The 14,473-nt window shown below is 43.5% G+C and overlaps 1 protein-coding gene across 1 annotated transcript in view; it reads right to left on the reverse strand.

Annotated features, from left to right (window-relative positions):
- Positions 1–12,810, reverse strand: part of fut8b (fucosyltransferase 8b (alpha (1,6) fucosyltransferase)) — a 104,445-nt gene extending 91,635 nt beyond the window's left edge. The window contains exon 1 of the mRNA XM_080491015.1: positions 12,591–12,810. The gene's annotated coding sequence lies outside the window, so the exon portion shown is untranslated. The remainder of the gene's footprint in view (positions 1–12,590) is intronic.
- Between the last annotated feature and the right edge of the window lie 1,663 nt (positions 12,811–14,473).

The raw sequence follows: 14,473 nt of genomic DNA on the forward strand, positions 1-14,473 counted from the left end.
ATTCTGCATTGATTGCAGTGGCAGCAAGGAGCAGTCGGGTTATGGCGACAGAGTGGTGCAATGACAGCATGAAAAGAGCGAACAAGGGGGAGGCAACGCCACGTGATGTAATACTCCCAGGGCTACACGACAGGCCCGTCAGATGGAAATGATCTCACGCTGTTTCACCAAGGGTTTGGCCATAGGTGAATGCCACAGCTGCCACTCTCACCAATGCTGAAGGAGGACTGAGGGGCAAAGCAAGACACGCGAAGCAGAAAGTGCTGATGTGGAGAGGCAAAGATGCCCCGTGAACCTGGCTGGAAGCTAAGCTCAGGTGTTGGATTTTGACAAGAGGTCCTGCAGGGTTCACAGTCTTACCCCGCTGAAGTAGAAGAGCAAAATGTTACCACTGCAATGTTATTTTTTTTAACCCCATGACCTACTCTCCAGCAAAAGCCATGAAGAAATAAAAAATTTAAGCAGATGGGAACCTGAGAAAGGACAAGCCAAAGGATGAGAGGGGGGAAAACATTGAGTATTACAAGGCATTTTAGTCTTTTTCAGGCTATCTGAGGTAAAATGTGCTTCTCACAGAAACACAAACTCACGGTAACCCTGTTTTCCAGGAATTGTCAAAGGAGAGCAGACCCTGAAAGTCTGCGCTTCCAGATTTTAGACCCTACAACAAAAAACCAAGAGAACACAAATATGGGCATTTCTTTTCATCGTCTGAACTTGTCGTGAATATATACAGTGACATTGGCCTTAAACGTCTTGTGACTAAATAGACTGGAATTAAATGATTTTATCTCTGAAGAATTGTAAGAAATATGCAACGAGTAAGAGTACATACTTTGTCCATGACAACTTTTGATTTGTGTTTTTGCCAATATTGAGAGGGCATGTTACAAATGTATGACATACATGATAATTATTGTCTCTATGTTTGGATGATCATGCTGTGGAAGTCCTGGAGGCCATTGAAATGATTAGTACGCATGCCACATCCTGTCAGCAGCAACTGGACAGTAGCCCGGCGGTGGGAATTGAAGAAACCCCAACCAAATTGTAATTGTATTAACCTCTCGGCTACCGTTGTCCACATGAGCAATAAGTGAGAACTTTACATCAATGTAAATACAACAAATCAAAACTTAAGGCAGCACTATAGTTTCCCATGTTTTAAATAATGCTGCAGGCAGTATTATCTATGTGTTCATTGAATACTCAAGGGTTGATGTTACAGCTCCTCGCACACGTTTTAGCTCATTGTCCGCTGTTTTGAGCAGAAAGGAAACAAATGCATCTCTTGAACGGTTATCAGATAGTGTGATTCTCCATCTGTACAGTATAAGAGGCCTGTCAATGCTTTAACTCATGCCAATGTGATCTAATAGCTCGATGAAAAATGGTGGTGAAATGCGATTCAATGAAAATGAATCTACTGCTGTATACACATGTAATAGGGTGCTTGATGGACTGAACGAAGCATCCATACTGTTTCACCTTTTCAAGCCCATTTTTTAGCCTTGGTTCTTAATGTGCACTAGACACCACTTAACCCTTGGCTGTACTAGTCAGTAGCTTAATGTGGAAAGAGAATATATTCTGTGGCAGACGGTTAAATCTTTGCACACATATAATGGGGAAACCGCACTCAGGTTTTGCAGACTTGTGCACTGCACTCAGCAGCTGACACCAAAAAAAGTTAATTTCTTTCACATTGCTTAAGAAGCAACTGTTGTGTAATGTGTGACATGACAGCAGGGATGACATCTTATAAACACACTGTTAACCTTTTAACAAGGTTCTGCACATAATATGTAGCTCAGTTTACCTTTACCATTGTGGTTACTGTATTCACAAGAAGCATCTGCAATTATTTATTTTCAGAATGAGGAACTGAAAAATCGATTTTGTTCCCCTTTGATGGAAAACCACTCGCAGCCAATGATGTCTGTGTTGTTTTGAGAATAATACATGCTACTTTCCATGAGACATGGTAATTATCGATATGAACAGCACTGGCTACGAGCACACAACTGCTCTCTGCACTGTAAAGGAGATGGAGATTCGTATCGACATTACAGTATCAAAGAATGCAATATCTTTAATGCCAAGCCTGCAGCCCGAGCAATATGAATTCATTTTATACCTCCGTCAATAACTTAAACATTGGGAATGAGACTTTTCTGGCACTCAGAACTCTAAAATGTGCAGCGCTACCATTAAGTAACAAGAGGTTGGACATCATGCGGCACTCAGATGAGAGATATTCCCTGCTATATTCCAAAAGGGGAAGCGTCTGGAAATGTTTCAAGTCACATCTATTAAATTAATATAACCTCAAACAATTGTGCAAATGCACCGCTGCTGCAAGACATGTCAAAACATGCTGATGCGCAACTTTGTACCCATTTTGCAGATTGAGCTCAGCATTTCTTTCTTTTGTCTTTAGAGAAGCAAATTGCACAGTATAAATTAATACCAACCCCCCCATTAGGATCACTGTGCAATCTGCTGCTTCACATCTCTCCTGACCCTTCAGTTTCCATAATAAACATACAAACATTTCTCTCTGTTTGAGATGTACAGCGATCTATCCATCATTATCCATCTAAGCCAATGTTCGCAAAAATGATGTAGATGAAGCGCTGAAAATTTTAGGCTGAATCACAAAAAATGCATGATCTATTATAACAACTGTTGGAGACGGTTCCTTTAGAGATCATAGGCATGGGAGGAAGAGATAAAATATTGTGTTGTCATTCACGACAACCAGACACAGAGTTGTGGTGAGTGTATATAGTGGTCCAGGGATGGTGCCTGAAGTGAGAGTCATTCTGGTTAACTCAACAAAAAGCAACATGAATAACGCTTCAAAAACACCAAAAAATTAATGGCAAACAAATGCTTGAATACTTATTCTTTTGGTCAACTGTTTTGACCACATTGGTTTTTCAGAGCGGGGGCAGCAGGGCTGCACAAAATATCGCAATTCTATTCATATTAGCATGGCCAATATATAGATTGCAAGAGAAAAGCTGTTGGAGTAGTTGGTGTGCTCCCTAGTACCTCAAAATCTCCACGAGTCTAAGATAAAATAGTAATAATACATTTTATTTGTACAGCGCTTTTAAAAACACACAAAGACTATGGGAGCAAAAGTGCTCCCATCGCACGATGCATGGTGGATTATTCCAAGAGCAGATCACATATCATCACAAAATGGCAACAACTCTGAACCCAACTAGGATTTAGTGCCTCATCGATATTTCACTTTGCATGGTTGATCGCCACACAAACATGGCGCTCCCATAGTCATGGAAACATGGCAGTAGTCATGGAAACATGAGGCTCAATCAGTTGTAGGGACGTTTGCGTTAGAATGGGAGAAACTGGGCATGAATGAGGCTGACTAAAATGGATCAATTTTACATTTTGGTTCACAACTAAATGTGCAATATCACCATGTCTTGCAATATTAGGATCACTTGAAATGCAATAGGCTGTCATTTCAGAGAACAGTGTGTCATTATGAGTTACAAAATCCTAAATCTGAACAATTGACTCTAGAATTAATTTGAAGCGCAGCAGTGAGTGGAGCGACACCACGATCATGCTTCAGACTTGTTGGCGTGCTTATCGCTTTCATTAAATGTTTCTTATCTGCGAGCCTGAAAATTTTACAGGCTGAAAAGTGTTTCAAGCTTGACAGAGTGCAACTATAAATACAAGACTGTAAAGGAGGACAACTAGATTCTTGGCCATGTCCCTGATAGCCTCCGTAGTCTAATTCAGCCACTTGTTACCAACTTCCTTTGGAGACATAAAAGCTTGAAAAGACATGACTGGGGTATTTACTGACATATTTTATGTTGATGAATAAAACATCAAAGTCTAATGAGCTTGCGTTAACATCAACCTTATTCCAGACATCCAAACAAATACTCGTTCCTAAAAACCATCAACTTTTGAACTTATTTTGAGGTTGCTTATTTGGAAGTTCGCGGACTAATTCCTACGACACAACAGTGTCAAAGATTCTGCATTATTTAGTCCATCCATTATAAATAAGATGTCACTTTTAATTCTTTCTGCATTTGCCTTAGGAAGAAAAATCCTTGGGAAGCAATTTTATGAAACGGAAATGTTTTTATACTTTAGAATATAATTACTACTAACACAATTTTACATCCCAAGGTCGCAACAGCGTTGCTCTTTTGTTGAGTACAACGCAAACAGAGAAGTTCCGCCTATAAATTGACTCAAAATTAATTCAGAGACGTGTGAAAGAAAATTAAGTTGGGGGATCAGAGTTTGTATCAAAAGGTCAAGGAATTTAAGCCAATCATATATGTTGATAGTTACAAATGAACAACATGCTTCACAGTTACCAAGTCAATATTCAAGTCCCTCTCTGTAAAATACCGCCGTGATCATTTGCTGATGTCCTCAATTAAATGCACCTAAAGTGGAGCTGTGAGATAATCCGCCCTCGGATCCTCTCGCACGGTTGAAAATCATCAATATGTGATGAACAATACATTCCAGGAGTTATTCCGTGATGTTTTTATAATTACTATTTTGTTGTACCCACTTTCTTTCAGAGTTCCTCATCTAGTTCGACTCCAGCAAGTGATTTCCTATATTTCCCAGAGTGCTTTTCAACAACCCCGAGAGAAAAGGCCTGACAAGCTCGATGGAACGAGCCGTTATGTTCAGCTGGGTTAATCGGTCTATATGTGGGTGGAAAAAAGACAGCAGACATCCCAGAGTTTGTTGGACTTCAGTCAGGAAACAAAGTGAATTTCGGTTGCATTGTACTCCAGCCTTCAGAGGCAACTCATCAAAAGATTTCTGCAAGTCATCGCTTAGTGTTGTTGTTTGAAGCAGAGGGGTTGATACCTGAAATTTACAACTGGGGCTTGTCAAAAAGAGAAACATCTGATCCGATAGCATCTTCATTTACTCGGCTTCACACTGGGTTGGGTACGTGGCATCAGGACGTTTATTGAGACATTTTTCTTTACGGTGAATGCTTCTATCTGTAGTGCCTTGATGCAGATTTTGCAGCATATTCACAGTATGACTGCTGTCTGATTGCTGCCCTGCTGTCTTCCAGAACGTCATGCTGCGCCAGGTGACAGGGCTTCTATAACGCAAATCCAATCAGGCCAAGTCTCTGCGATCCCTCACAATCCCCTCACCCACCCCCCTACACCAACAACCGTCGTAATACACACTGCAAAGACACTTACAGTGAACTCTCCGATAGAAATGGAGATGGCCATATGCACGTTAGCCACCTCACCTCTCCTGAACCTGGCACGGACATAGAAGGGGCTTAGTGCTAAGCGAAACACTGAATCCCCTCCAGCGACATGTCAAAGTAGAGCAGTTGCCCTCTCGATCTGGCCTCTCAGTGGAGGTCACTGAGATAAATTTACCCCTTGAGGATCAATAGTTGAGCTAACACTGCCCCCATCAAGCCAAACAGCCCCTGTAGGAAGGAGAGCTGGCACCAATGACACCAATACCCCCTTCACCTCCCAGTAAGGGAGATAATCTGCGCCTTTAATCGCAGTACAGGTAACACTTTCCAGGGGTCTGGGGTAGAGCCCTCTCCGGGCCTGTGTGGGGTTCACAGCCAGGCCACCCAGCACTGGTCTGTACTGGATTAGATACCACGGGCTAAATAGAGGACATTCAGCAGCGCTCCTGTGTGTGTGTGTGTGTGTGTGTGTGTGTGTGTGTGTGTGTGTGTGTGTGTGTGTGTGTGTGTGTGTGTGTGTGTGTGTGTGTGTGTGTGTGTGTGTGTGTGTGTGTGTGTGTGTGTGTGTGTGTGTAGGTGGAATGGCTGCTGGGAATTTTCATTTGTGGTTGAAAACAGAATAATATTCACAAATCCCAATGCAGAGGCAAGCCTGTCACACAACCTTTTTACCCGAGTGTGGGAAATGCACCCATTCTGTCAGAAGAGCTCATAGTCTTGTTGTGTTCCGTTTCTGTGCGCGTGTCTTTCTGGGCCTGTGCGTTCTGCGTTCTGGCTGCAGAATGAATTTGGGCCATAGTCACTGTGATCCTAATGTCCAGCATCTGGCTCTTTGGCTCACTTTTTCATCTTTTTGGGTTGGGGAGAATAGTGGGGGTTTAGAGGGAAGGGTAGGAGTGGTGTGGGTGATCTGAGTGCCTGTGCCTCAAGCTGCGCAGCTGTCCCAATTACTACCTCTCTCTTTTCTTCTAATTTTCCCTCCACATCCATCTGCTTCTTCTACACTCCAATATCTCTGTCCCATCCATCCGTGGATATGCTTTCAGGAGGCTCCCATACTAGAAAGAGAGTCCTCAGAGAACAAAGTAGGTTTAGATCCTGTTTTAAGTCAGACGCTGTAGGGTGCATTAGATCCACATAGCACAGCATCTTGTCAGGCAACTGAGAATTTTTAGCAGCATCCCTGAATCCCTCTAGCCCTCCATGCCTGCTCTGATCCAGGTCTGAGCTGCAGACTCAGAGGGGCTAACAAGGCTGTTTGATGGGCCATGGGCACTAAGCATCAGGGGATTTTGGGGAGGTGGGTGGTTTGGAGAGGCTGTTTGTGTCCAATAGTGAATCCCTGAGCAACTTCTGAGGATCTAAAAATTCTCACTGTCATAAGAATTCAGTTCCTCTTGCAGGAAAGGCGCTCCAATCTTGCATTCTTCTAGCCTGTCATGTTAGGCTTTAGAAATACAAAACTTTAATAAACACATGCATATATATATATATATAGAGAGAGAGAGAGAGGGAGAGAGAGAGAGAAATAGAGAGACGCACAAATTAATGCAGAGGCGCACAGGAGACTGTGCAACAAGAGGTAGTTTAGTGCCGCTATACTGAAAAGGAAAAAAGAACCCCCAAAAACAGGAAGGAGAGAATTTAAGTGCTGCACGTGGATGGGTACATGCCTATTTCTGGACGGCTCCAATGAGCCGGGAAGAAATGTCGTAAGATCCACTTCCCTGCTCAGAGTGCAGCAGCAATAACTCCCCAAGACACAGCAAAAGCAACCTCGCGTGGACGAACGTGCACATACGTATACACATGCTGCAGGCTACGCAGCCTCCCTGCAGGACCGAACAGAGCTGGGGGAGACCAGGTCAGGATCTCTGACGGGTCACAACAACAGGATTAGGAAGGGGTACGCTCAGGGCTACCCCTCGACCCACACCCAATACATGTTAAAACATCCCCAAAACCCACTGAGGACTGTGGCGGCTCAGCCTTTATGTGATCCAGCTCCTACACAAATCCAATCTGATGCCACATGGCTATCGGGCCAAGCGCCTATTGTGCCTGTCTGACTGAATTCCTAGTGAGAATGCCCCTGATTCCTCCCTGTCTTTAGACATTCAACTGAGTAAGACAGGTAGACAAACAGCGGGACATTTCAACAGGCAGACAGCCGGGCAAGCCTTATGGAGCCCTTTTCTTCCTCTGCTGCCGGAGAACACTATCAGCCTGGATCAGGCTAGTCTGCTCAAACGGAGCTTCGGCAGCCTCACGGGCTGGTCCGCTTTTCTCCATGGAAACCTGCCCCTCTCTCGCCCTGTGATTGGCTCGTACAATCACTAGACAGACACTCTGTCTTACAATACAGATAATAATGGCCCTCCAGCAGGATGACAGCAGGAGAGGAGTGATGCAGAAAGGTCTCTTCCTACAGATTTTGCCCTTTAGAAAGGCTGCATTCTGCAGGTGCACGGAAAAAGTACAGACGACATGTGTGCCACTCTCTTGACATGCAGTCGATGCGCGACCAGTTCCTACACTCCTGCATAAGACATTACGTAGACATGATGTTCTACACAAGCTCATTACCATCCTAACTGGTTTATAACTGTTTTCACGTCTTCATAGGTGCTTTCACGAGCCCCGAGTATAAAGGAGACAGAAAACAAACACCACCAGTCTCACATGAAAAATGCCAGCCAAATGCCAACACTGGTCATACAATGATTGCTTGATGAACCGTTTTCACCAACCAGCTCTTCTTCATCCTTTCTAGTGTTGACAGCCAGAGTCTCTAATAAGACTGGAAATAGGGTGTGTGCCTGCATATCTTTACATAACCATTTCAGTCTTCCCCTTCCTCAAAGTACAAACTACAAAGCTAAAAATCTTCTTTTCAATGGCTCTATGGCTTCTGCTCTATTTACAGTACATTGTCAAGAACCCCGGGATACCCCGCACAGAGATTAACAGTACCAACAAAACAATGCTTCCAGATGAGCCGAACATTGTTGCTGCAACTCGCTACAAGCATTGCCGTGTATTACATTGCCTTTTCACTTCGTCGTTCTTTGTTTTTGTTTGGGGTTTTTTTTTTTGTCAAAACTGGGAACATGTCTTCAAAATGTGTTTGCTTCCTCAATAGCTTTATTCAACCTTCTTTTCTCATCTGTCTGACATTTTTTTTTGGGGGGGGGAGGAGGATATATCTGGAACAACCAAGGGAAAGGGGATGTATACAGAGCACACTGAAGCCAATATCAAGCATTATACACACACTGTACACTGTGCCAAAATACTGTGATGCTTGAAATTAGAATGGCTTTTCATGCAAACAGAGGGGCTTGCTGTGCAGGTGACAGGCTGGTATTGCAGACAGAATTGAAATGGAAAACAAATCTGAATGCTACTTTAAATAAAACTCCACTTGGCAGTAGCCAAGTAGCTCCCTGCACTAAACCAGAAAGAGTAACCACGTTTTTCAGGTGGCAAATGCATAAATGTTAAATACAGATAAAACTCTTAAGTGAGTCACCGCCCATTTTTGCTCACTGCGCCACATTTAACCTCTGTGGCAGAGCAACACTAATATGTTTAATGAACTCATTAGTCAAAAATGAAGACAGACAGTGGCATGAGGCATGGGAAGGTGGAAGCACAAAGGGCAGAGAGAGAGAAGGAAAGAAGGGGGAAGAGAGAAAATAGATCAGCTGAAGCAGGAAGGGAGGGACAGAGGGAGAGAGAGAGTATTACTTAACTAGAAAGCACGCTCTCCTCTATTATAGATGCAGTATCATGTGTTTTAGGAGCTACATGGTGGTAAATACAACATTTGTCCAATCCAATCAAGTCGACTACCTGCTACAACTCAATCAGAGATATTCTGTTAAAAAATGAGAACTTTCAACCCGCCAAGCAAATTTGAAAGGTTGAGTGTCACCACTAAAGTTTGATTTAAGTGCTTCATCAAAAATTACACAGCCTTGAATAATCTACCCAAAAGTGAATTATTTGCTGTTGGCCAATATAAATGGATCCACCCATGGCTATGCCTATTCAGTCCAACAAATGGCAAAGCCCAGATCAAAGCAAATTGTTGCCAAGGCATGAGTCACTTTTGTTTTATGTAAAATAATTGGCCCCTGACAGCTTGAAGCAATTCAAATTTAACCAGGCGTCTGTCTGAAGGAGCAAAGTCGCTTCCACTGGAATCCAGGACAGAGCTCCCCTGCCATAGCGTAGACTGCCGTCACCGCAATATATACACACACATGGCTGTTTACTTATTCATGAATGGATTAGGGCTACTAACTCAATCAATCTGCTCCCAGTTACCAAGGCTGACTTTATTAGATAACATTAATGATGCATTAGTTGTCCATAGGTGTTGAGTTTCTCCGCTGTCAGCACCTACAATTCAAATGAGAGCACAATGGATATTGGCTGCAAATGGATCGAAACTCTGGGATAATAGTGGCATAAGACAACAATATAAGCCAATAATTTATAGGCAGACAATAAGCTGTCAAAGGAAGAGAAATGACAGTGTGCTTTACTGAGTTGAATTACATCCTCTAATATCAGCCCCACACATTAGGCATTAAAAAAAAGCCATACTTCCCCCATATCACACATCGATTTCATAGCAGCTCAATAAGATATTGTATTTATTTTCCTCTGAACTTGTCACATTAAATAATTTTAAAAACAGTCTTATCACATAAAGTTTCTCCAATAGCTTTGATTTTAGCCTCACTTCGGAGATCCTAAAAATGTTATACCCAGCCATATACTGAGGGTTTGAGCTGTACATTAATCTCTCAGTCATTTGGTTAGAGGTGATTCTTCCACGTCCCTATGAGGGCATATATCTTCAAAATAGGTGCCCCTGCTGGGAGTTGAACCTCAAGCCTTTTTTGCCAGTGCTGATGCCAGACTCAATCAGTTGAGCTACATTGAACACAAAACCACATACTTTGTGCATGCGCTGCCATGTCATCTGTGTTGCCATCAGCTTTGTGGGAGAGGAGAGGAGAGGAGAGGAGAGGAGAGGAGAGGAGAGGAGAGGAGAGGAGAGGAGAGGAGAGGAGAGGCAGACAGGAGGGGACAGGGAAACATAAGTCACCCCTCTGGCTCCCCCTGACTGTCTTGGTTGTGATGAAGCACACATTAGAGGCCTTATTTACATGTTAGGCACACCTCCACACGCTTAAAACAAACTGACTGTGATTGCTTTACCTGCTTTTGTCTTAAACCCTCTATAGCGGGTTCAATATATAATCTAAAGCTATTTCAATCATTTCCAGTCAGTGCTAAACACCGATATAGTCATCACAAATGTTAAAAGTTATGTGAAGCCTTATATTGTAAATGATGACACATAAATGGTCACGTTTAGTATAAAAGCCTCTAAATGTGATTTGATTCCTCGATAGATATCTTTAGTAGATTGACTGCAGTCCTGTCCTACTACAATTAATCATTTGCTAAAAAATACATGATTTACTAAAAAATGGGCATGTGTTTCAAAACTTGCACAGGAGTTATGTGAACAATGCTTTGCTCCATGACGGTTTTTCATACCATCAAGTTAAATGCATCAATTGGGTGGAATGATGGGACGGAGAAGATGCTTTGTCAGAGCGAGAGGACAAAACACATCAGCTACTCTATCATCCTGTCTGGATGATTAGCATAACAAAAAAGTTTCATGTATTCTCGATCACGCGAACGGGTGCAGTTTGGAAGAAACAGGTAAGAGAAATATTAAATGGATTTCACTCATACGCCACAGTCAGCCATTCACACACACCAGTGGAGGCAGTCGTTACGCCAGGTGCTCAATCCAGTGGGAGCAATTTAGAGTGTGCTCAAGAACACTTCAACTTATAGACAGATGGGTTGGTTTGAACTTGGAACTTTCCCATTGAGAGACAACCTGCTCTACAAACCAAGCAAACGCAGCCAATATGCAAAATGAGTTACCCAACAAAAGGGGGTAAACCACTAGATTCTATTTAGAGTCACGGGATGCTTGATCCCATCCCAGCTGACTGTCGGCAGAAACAGAGTGCACCACGGTCAGGTCATTGGTTCAACACAGAGGCAACAGAGTCACCAAGTAACCTCAAACACACGTTGGGAGTGTGGAAGAACCCAAAGTACCTGGAGAAAACGGAAACTGGGAATAATCTCCCCTTCAGGCAAAAGTGCTAACCACCAGCACCATTTGGCCCTTTCATATCCACACACACACTAATAGCAAGATGCACAAGCTCCAGTTGGAGCAACCTGGGCATTCAGTGTCTTGCCCAAGGACACTTTGACCCATGGAACAAAGTAGGATGGTTTTTTTTGGGGGGGGGGGGGGGGGGGGGGGGGGGGGGACTAAACCACCAACCAGAGCTGCCCTGTATCGCCATCAGCTTAATAAAGTGTGTGAGGGAGGAGAGGAGAGGAGAGGAGAAGGCAGACAGGAGGGGACGAGGAAACACACAAGTCACCCCTCTGGCTGCCTCTGACATGATGAGACACACATTACAGGCCTTATTGCCACGCTAACCACACCTCCACATGCTGAAAACAAACTCACTCTGGCTGTGGTGATGATTATTATTATCACACACACACAACACACACACACACACACACACACACACACACACACACACACACACACACACACACACACACACACACACACACACACAGCTGCTTTTGTCTGTCACATGAAAAAAACGCACTTGTCAAAAAGCCTCCACAATGTCGTGCGTCTTCATTTCGTGCCGTGCGTCGCGCGGCTGGAGGTCAAACGCATCCCCCCCCCCCCCCCCCCCCCCCCGCGGGCATGAACTCGCGCACGGCCAACGACAGACTCACAACAACAGGCAGACAGCTAGCATGTCGGCGGCTACAACGCTCCTAGCTCTGTTGATGCATTTCAATTAAACAGCAACGTTCCCTCACACTTAACAGCGCACGAAAACAGGTTTCCAGCCAACTACTCACGAGCCATTTGTTTTGAGCACTTACCCCCCCCCCCCCCCCCCCCTCTCTCATTCAGCCCGCATACAGCAACAAAAGGAGGGACGCGCGGGGAAACGAATGCAACGCACAGAGGGAAGCAGCCGGAGCATCCCTGAGAGGAGCCGCTCGTATAACGGGGCCGGATATTCCCACCGACCGTGACCGCTATGTGCTCACCGTCATCTCACCGGCGACGCAGTCAACAGGCCGGGATGTAGCGGGGCTTGGGAGCCGCTCTCACCCCCCCACCCGTGTGCCCGCTTCCACATTTCCGCCATGCGAAAAGAAAGCGGCTGTGGTCATCACCCACCTTGAGGGCGGCAGCGCCGGCTTCCCCGAGGCGTGCGTCCGCGAGCGGCTGCAGGAGGCTGCGTCTGACGCAGCGGCGGCAGCCCGGTGTGTTGCTCCAGAAAACTGAGTGGAAGGAAGGCTGCGGCGGAAACAGGAACTGAGGGGAGCTGGATGTCTGAATACGGCAGTCGAGGCTGCTCTGTGGGGATCTGCTGGATGATCCAGTGTCAACGCGCACTGGCGAGGGGGGACACAACATCCGTGTGCGTCACTTCACAATAATACACCGTCTCGCCAAGAAACGACAATAAAAGCGTTTGGGGTCCAGCAGTGTTTTGTTGAATTGTTTTGATAATTTTTCTTTTTTGTAATTTCTAAGACCAAAAAATAAAGGTATCTTATGCAAACCGTTAAAGATGCACATATGAAATTTGTGCCATTGGTGTTTAATTTATTCCACCAGTATCGCATCCAAGCACCTTTTAACAAACTGCATCACTGGATGGATGGATGGATGGATGGATGGATGGATGGATGGAAAAAAAACCTTTGTCACCTGCTGTGATTCGAATCAGAAGCAACAAATCACAAAGTCTTTAAAAGAAGCTCAAACTTTCTATGAATTTTCATTTAATCTGATCTGGAGTGTGTGGACAAGAAGTTGTAAAACTGTGCTTTGTTGTTACAATTGTTCATGAAACAACACACTATCCACTCATTTATACGCTCTGCATTGCTTAAGAAATACATGTTTCTGATTAAATGAATGCCATTGACCATTCAAATGACTGCAGTTAAACAAAGTTTTTTGAAAGTGTAGTTTGTACTTGTGATTATTATACAGTACTTCCACTGAAATGCGACAATAGTCGAGAACAAATTTTCAATTTCACTTTCAGTTTTGTTATGCTGTCTGTTGTGCTTTTGTATTATTTTAAAACAGTTCACATTTTTAAATGTACAATACATGCATACAATACATTCAATTGTCTACATTAAGTGATCATAATAATTTTATTATAGGTAATTTCAGCTTTTCAGACAGGTATTTACATCATTTCATCCAGCATTTGGAGAAGGACCGGGCTATCTGGCGGCTGGGTGGTCTACCTCTGAAGTACCCTTAGTGTTGCATTGGAATATTAACTCTAACATAGAATAACATAAAAAAAAAGTGGAACAGTTTTGGAAAAACATCAGGGTTATCTAGTTTGTATGATTCTGAAAATGTTGATGGATTCAATATTTTGTTTTCGGCTACACTCAAGTTAATTCATCCCCTTTACCCTCTAACTTTATTTTTATTGCAGGTGATATCTACCATGGATTTGTACTGCAGCCAGACCCCTCAGGGGAAGTGTACACCTTTTTCTTTTCTTCAAGAAGTCAATGATAACAAATAATTTACAGTGCAGGCAGAGACAGACAGAAAACACAGGAGGCCGCCGTCTAATTAGGTTTAAAATTTTAAACGCACACACACACACACACACACACAGCAATCCTATACACACTGATACAATATGAATGTATTATTATCAATAGTTCATTACACCCAACATGCTGTGCTCTGTTTGAACATCAGAGTTTACCTTTGACAACTACACATTTTTTACATAATTCTGTTTTGAGCATTCCTTGGTACACTTGACTACTTTAACATGATTAACTGATTTGAAAAAAAAGTTGTCTGACATGAGCAATCATTCTTTCCATTTGGAGCAACCTTGGGACTCCATGTTTTGTTTTGATGTCTGGTGAATTGTAAATAGGACCTCTACTACTTTTTCACACCCTTGGGAGAAAGGTTTAATATCTTAGTATATTATACAGTCAAGCTCCTGCCGCTTTGATTTTAAATTGGACAAAGCATGCACAGAAGGTAGATTGTTAGACGCATTA

The sequence above is a fragment of the Lipophrys pholis genome, assembly GCF_963383615.2.
Source record: "Lipophrys pholis genome assembly, chromosome: 21".
Taxonomy (NCBI): domain Eukaryota; kingdom Metazoa; phylum Chordata; class Actinopteri; order Blenniiformes; family Blenniidae; genus Lipophrys; species Lipophrys pholis.